This window comes from Mastigoproctus giganteus, chromosome 10 (genome assembly GCF_048544385.1).
Source record: "Mastigoproctus giganteus isolate SK-2022 chromosome 10, ASM4854438v1, whole genome shotgun sequence".
In the NCBI taxonomy this organism is placed as follows: domain Eukaryota; kingdom Metazoa; phylum Arthropoda; class Arachnida; order Uropygi; family Thelyphonidae; genus Mastigoproctus; species Mastigoproctus giganteus.
Window position 1 is genome coordinate 198,925,304 of NC_143584.1, and position 6,076 is coordinate 198,931,379.

The window sequence follows — 6,076 nt, forward strand, 5'->3', positions numbered from 1 at the left end:
ACAAGTGCATATATTTACAATATTGTTTACCAAATTTAATTATTGAAAAGTTTATAGTTGAAATAAGAAGTGCGCTTCTGAGAGGTTCTTCACTCTGTACTGCTTGCTTTCGAAGTATTTCCCAGGGTCTATTGCCAATGAATTGAATAGTTTGACTGAATTGGTTTGGAAGAAATTCTTCAGACAGAACAGGTTGCACAGTATGGAATACGACGGAAGGTAGGGGCTGTCATTACTGCGTCCAGCACGTGGAGTAGAGATAAATCCTCGAAGACTGGGGGCGTCAATCACACCAGTAAGCATATCAGAAAGAAGAATATTCCTGGATGCAATGTGAACTCTCCGGGGAGTAAAATTTAAGTTGCTATATAAAACAGCCGTGGAGATCGTGAATGCGTTGCCCGTGACCCTGTTTATCCATCGCATTACCAGTACTCGACTGCGAGGAATCTATTTATGTAGGACATCGGGGCAGAAGACCAGATTGCTGAAGAATATAGTGCGATTGCTTGTAGGCACCGCTTGACGTATCCTACGACTACATCGACGTTCACTAACCCCGTCAGCTCTTGTCGAATTGCCCGCATCGCCAAGAAAGTCTTAATATTCATGGTGAAGAAATGGTTCTGAAAGGTGAGGCCCTCGTCCCAAGTCAAGCCGAGATCGGTGTGAGACTTCACTTTCCTTATCTGCATTCCGTTTTGATGGGCTGTGATGTAATTTTTTTCTTTTTTTGTAAATGTGATTTGGGCTGATTTAGATATGTTTATCTCCAGGCCTATCTGCAGTAGATAGGTTACAAGAATGTTGATCAGGACGGCGACTCGCTGATTTATCAGGTGGGTTTGTTTAGGGCCTCTTGATTTTATATATAATTTGAGATCATCTGCATATGATAAGAAATCAGTGTACCTTCCGAGGAAGGGTTCAAGGGCGGCAGCGAACAGTAGACCGGACATGACACCTCCCTGCAGTACTCCTCTCGTTATAATGCATTCCTGTTGGAAGGATTTATAGCTGATGATGAGTTGTCTTGCTGTAAGAATGAGGTTGATGGTTTTTAGCAGGTTTCCAGTAATGCCAAAGTACTTTTCTAGAATATAGATGAGAGCAGGAATTGAGAGCTTATAATAAGCAGATGAAATATCATGAATGGTGACGTCCAGCTGAGATTTATTGTTGACAGCAGTTGTAGGGTATCCAGTACGTTTGTATATGTAGATCTTTTGGGGATCACAGTATGCAGGTGTTTGTGCTTATGAGAGAAACATTGGTCAATCAGTGCTGAAAACATAGCTTTCAAAAACACTTTTAACAGAGAGCAGCCTACTGTGATCCATCTCCAGTCTTTAGGTTCCTTTTGGTTTTTTCTTTTGGGTATGGGTTGTACCCTGTAGTGATTAAACATTGTCGGGATTGATCCGGAATTCAATATGCGATTAAAGATTACAAGAAGGGGCTCCGCAATGAAGGCATTGCACACTTTAACCATGAATAGAGGGAAGCCTTCAGACCAATTGTAGATTTATTAGGAAGTTTATTGACGGAATTTATAAGGTGTTGTTTTGTTAGCGTTATAGTTGAAAGGGGTTGTCTGGAGTGCATGTACAAATCAACTAGCTGCTCCAGAAGGCTTATCCGGGTTTCTGGTCAACCTAACTAGAGTGACCTTCCAAATTTCCGGAAAAGTTTGTTTTGAATACGTTTAGAAGAACATAAGGTTTTAATGTCAAGACTTTGATAATTAAAGTGTTTTCTACACGATCTAGTCCTGGGCATTTCTGAACATTAACTTTATGCGAGACAATATGCACTTCATCCAACGTAAAAGTTTCAATGGTTGTTCAGGACACATAAGATTCATTGTCTGATCGGATTTTAAAATGAACAGTTAAGTGTGAAATAGGATCATCCAACGGAAAAAGAGCATCTAAGATTGCATTTGCAGAATCATGCCCGTTCACTCTTTCCACGGAGTCCGACACAATTGGGCCAAATACGTTACAACCATTGGTCTTTCCTCTTACAATCTTTTATTGTAAGAGGTAAACGGCTAGCAACGGTTAGCATTCCTGACCGCAACGGTTAGCATTTCTGACCGCAACGGTTAGCATTTCTAGAGGTGTGGACGAAATTCAACCACGTTTCACGCTTTCGAGAGGCCACGGCCTTCACGTAGCTTTTCCTCAATGAAGAATTCTGCTGGTAAAAATGATGAACGTCGGCTTGTGGCCAGTCTCTACGCCTTTGTTAACACCCACGGGCTCGATGAAGTTTCCTTCTTAATTGGGATAACCCCTGTGTAACTCATCAACACGTCTTCTGATTAACACTCCTTTTCCTAGAAGACTTATATAACGCTTTTATTATAGCCTTTTGAATATAATTCACTTGATGAGAAATAGGAGAGGTTTCAAAATAAGCAAGTTTCTGTTCATCAAGGTCCAGAAGAATGGAAGTGTCAAAAGCATTCCAATCAATATATCTGATGGAAAATACAGTATTATTAATTCTGGCTGTGAGAAATTGTGTGAAGATGGAACAGCAGAATCAGAGGAAAGCATATAACAGATGACTCTATGGTCACTGGTGCACCAGTTGGTATACACAGTCCACTCAATAATCAGCAAATCGAAGTGTTATTCTCCAGCATAACTTAAAAAATTATTAAGGGGCGGTTAGGCTTGTTGTGAATTGAAAAACAATGATTAATTATGAACTCCTCCAAGAGAAACCCACGTTCATATGTAGAAGAACTGTGCCAAAAGTTAGATTTTGAGTTGATGACCGACGAGATCAATATTTTACTATTCGGTCCCAAAGTATTTATCACAGTCTCAACGTAAGCTGGAGAGTGATTAAAGTCCTCCGATGGAGGGCAGTAGCGAGAGAGAAATTAAGTAAAAATTCATTATGGAGTGTGTGACAAGAACGCAGGTAGAGAACTGAGTGCAAAATCCACGAAGAACCGCGATGTCTAACGAGTAATTAAGAATTAATATACAAGATTTTGGATTCTAGTGAACATGTTGTATTATTCTCATTTTTAACGAGTAACCCAGGGTTTTAGACTGTGGTGCAGACAGGACGCGAGCAAAATAAGGCTCTTGTATAGCAACAATGTCAATACAATTTGTCTTGACAGAATGCCTAATCTCACCAGCTATTGCCCGTTTGCCGAATGTCGTAAAGAAGCAAAGATGGGTTTCCCATACGAAGGCGTCCAAGACAGATGCCAGCTGAAGTAAGAGACTCAGAAGCAGATAAATTTTCTGTATCTCTTGGTAGCAGTTTCTATAATAACTCCTTTATTTCGTATCCTGCATAGGCACTTAATTTTAACAGTCTTAAAATCATATTTAATGGTCTTAGTAACGAGAATATTGATTTTTCGCCACTTGTTTTTTACCCACCGGTGTCTGAAGCTCGAAAACAATGACATTATCAGTTTTAACTTTCGATTGTCCAGTATTTTGTACCGAAATTCGAACAGTGTATCCGTATGATCTAGGAAAAGGTGACGCAGGTAGTAAACCAGAATGATTAGGTTCTGAAGATGACAGGTCTGGCTCCGTTATGAGTTGAAAATCGATAACCTCGGATCCCGTCAGATTCTTTGATTTCTTTCTCTTCTGGCCGCATTTTAATTCATCACAAATGCCGGGCAGGTATTTATAATCCTATCAAGGAGATCTCTTTTATTTTGTATTTCCCGATTAAGTGCCTTTCATTTTTTTGTTTTCAATGAGAACTGACATTGCCACGGTTTCCAAATTTTGCCACTTTTGTCTTAGGATATTACAAGCTGTTTTAGTAATCTTGTTTCCCTCTTGGGAGAGAAACCCAGAAAAATCATTATTGATTTTAGATATAGTTACCATAATGACAGGTTTGTCCAATTCATTTAGCTTTGTTTGTAAGTTCAATTCACCATCGCAGCCTGTATCGAACTTCTCATTCGTTGGTTCACCCCTTGAGATATCACTGTCTAAGTGTGAATATATTTTTAGCCAGTGTTTTTTCCGTTGCAGAGTCCTGCAATGAACCATCGAATTCCACCTGTTCAGTGGAAAGATATTTCTGATGAAACGTTTCATCATGGGAAGACTCAGAATCATGTGATCCCTCGAGACCAACTTGTGGATTTAATAAACCAGAATTTTCAACTGTAGATACTGACCGAAGAAACTCCTCAGTATTGGGAAGTGGTTTGTCATACATGTGTAGGTTTTAGCGTTAAGAAAATACACGAACTATATGCAGTTTTTGCTATCCTCTTTAGATTTCTTCCAGATATAAAGTTTGTCCCTTAAATACACACAAAATGCCACAGATTCCTAAAATATCTCAGGGCAAAGTAACTTTGAGAAAAACCTTTGAGAATAATAAAATAAAATTACAGTTGGGGTAGGGGGGGGATTAATCCCTAGCTTTGTGGCGACCTGACCTTGTCCTTGAACTCCTAGGCACTGTATTGTCTTAAAGGCCAGAGGTGCGAATATGTGGTAGCAGTAAATTTATGTAGCAAGTGTGTTGCGCGCGCGCTTTATTCTTCTTCGGAAATCGGTGCTTTCATATCAACTTGGATGTGTTTTTTATTCCTCTGCTACTTTTTCTATTGCACGTTTGATTTGAATATTTGATTATCACTGTTTTTAAGAAGAAAAAAATACATATTTTACCATGGACAACTGGGTAATCAGAACAAAAAAGGCCAAGGAGTTACGATAATCATATTGATGAGGTTACTTCAGAAGCTAGTATGTTAGGAAATAGTATATAATGTGAAAATTGGAACCTAACGTTATTTCCAGGGAAGTGCAACCACAAATTTCTGGTAGAGAGCCATCATATTCCAAATCAACAGGAATGAAAAAGAATAGAAGATATCAAGAGGAATTTATGAAGTAGGGCTTCACCTACAGTGTTGTTCATGATGAGCGACGTCTTTTGTGCGTAATATGTTACGAAAAACTGGCTAACGAATGCATGAAAACTGTTAAATTAAAACGACATGCATACGAAACATCCACAGCTAATTAAAAAAAAAAAAAAAAAAAAACTGAATCCTTTTTCAAAAGCCATGTCGACACCATAAAAGATCAGAAATCTTTCATGAAGAAACATACGGCAGTTCCTTGTAAAGCTTTAAGAGAATCCACAGAAGTTTCTCATTTAATAGAAAAAAATTGGCAGGCCGGGCTAGCCATGTGGGTAAAGTGCCTGCCTGGCAGCACAAAGCGGTGGTTCGAATCTCGCCTCGGGCTTCGATCAGAGTAGACTATGCAAAAACCTAGGGAGGTCCAATACAGCCACAGAAGCAGATGCGCCAACAATTAACTAAATTAAAAAAAAAAAATAAAAAAAAATAAAATCATATACTATTGCTGAATCCCTTGTTCCCCTGCTGCAATAATTTCAATTAATAATGGAGAAAAGTACATCAGAAATTTAAAAACCATTTCTCTGTCCTGAGACAGTCTCGCGGCGTATTGCAGTTATCGCGGACAACATAAAATTCAATTTATTAAATCAATTGAGAGAAAGTCCAATATTTGCAATGAAGTTAGATGGATCCACAGATATTTTAAAGTGTGATCAACTAATTGTATACGTCAGATACTGCTACGAGGGAGATATTTTGGAGAATTTTCTATTTGCAAAGCTTTGGAAGGAAGAAGGACGGGCGAGAATATTTTTGTTCTTATAAATATTTTCTTTCAAACAAATAATCTGATGTGGAGAAACTGTGTTGCGATTTGTACTGCTTTATTTGGCTGCGATTTGGCTGCATTAACAGGATAAAATAAAGGTTTAAAAGGCAAAGTAAAAGAAATTGCTTCAAATATAGTACATTACACATGCATAATACATTAGTAGTTTTGAAAGATGTGATATGTGTGATCAACTTAATTAAAAAGTTGAAGCTTATTAAATGGCAGACTTTTCACTATACTTTCTAATGAAATGGGATCCGCTTATGAAACACTTCTTTTATATACGAAAGTGAGGTGGTTGTCCAGTGGTAAAGTGTTGCGACGTCCTTTTAACCTCAAATATTAAGTTTTATTGTTTT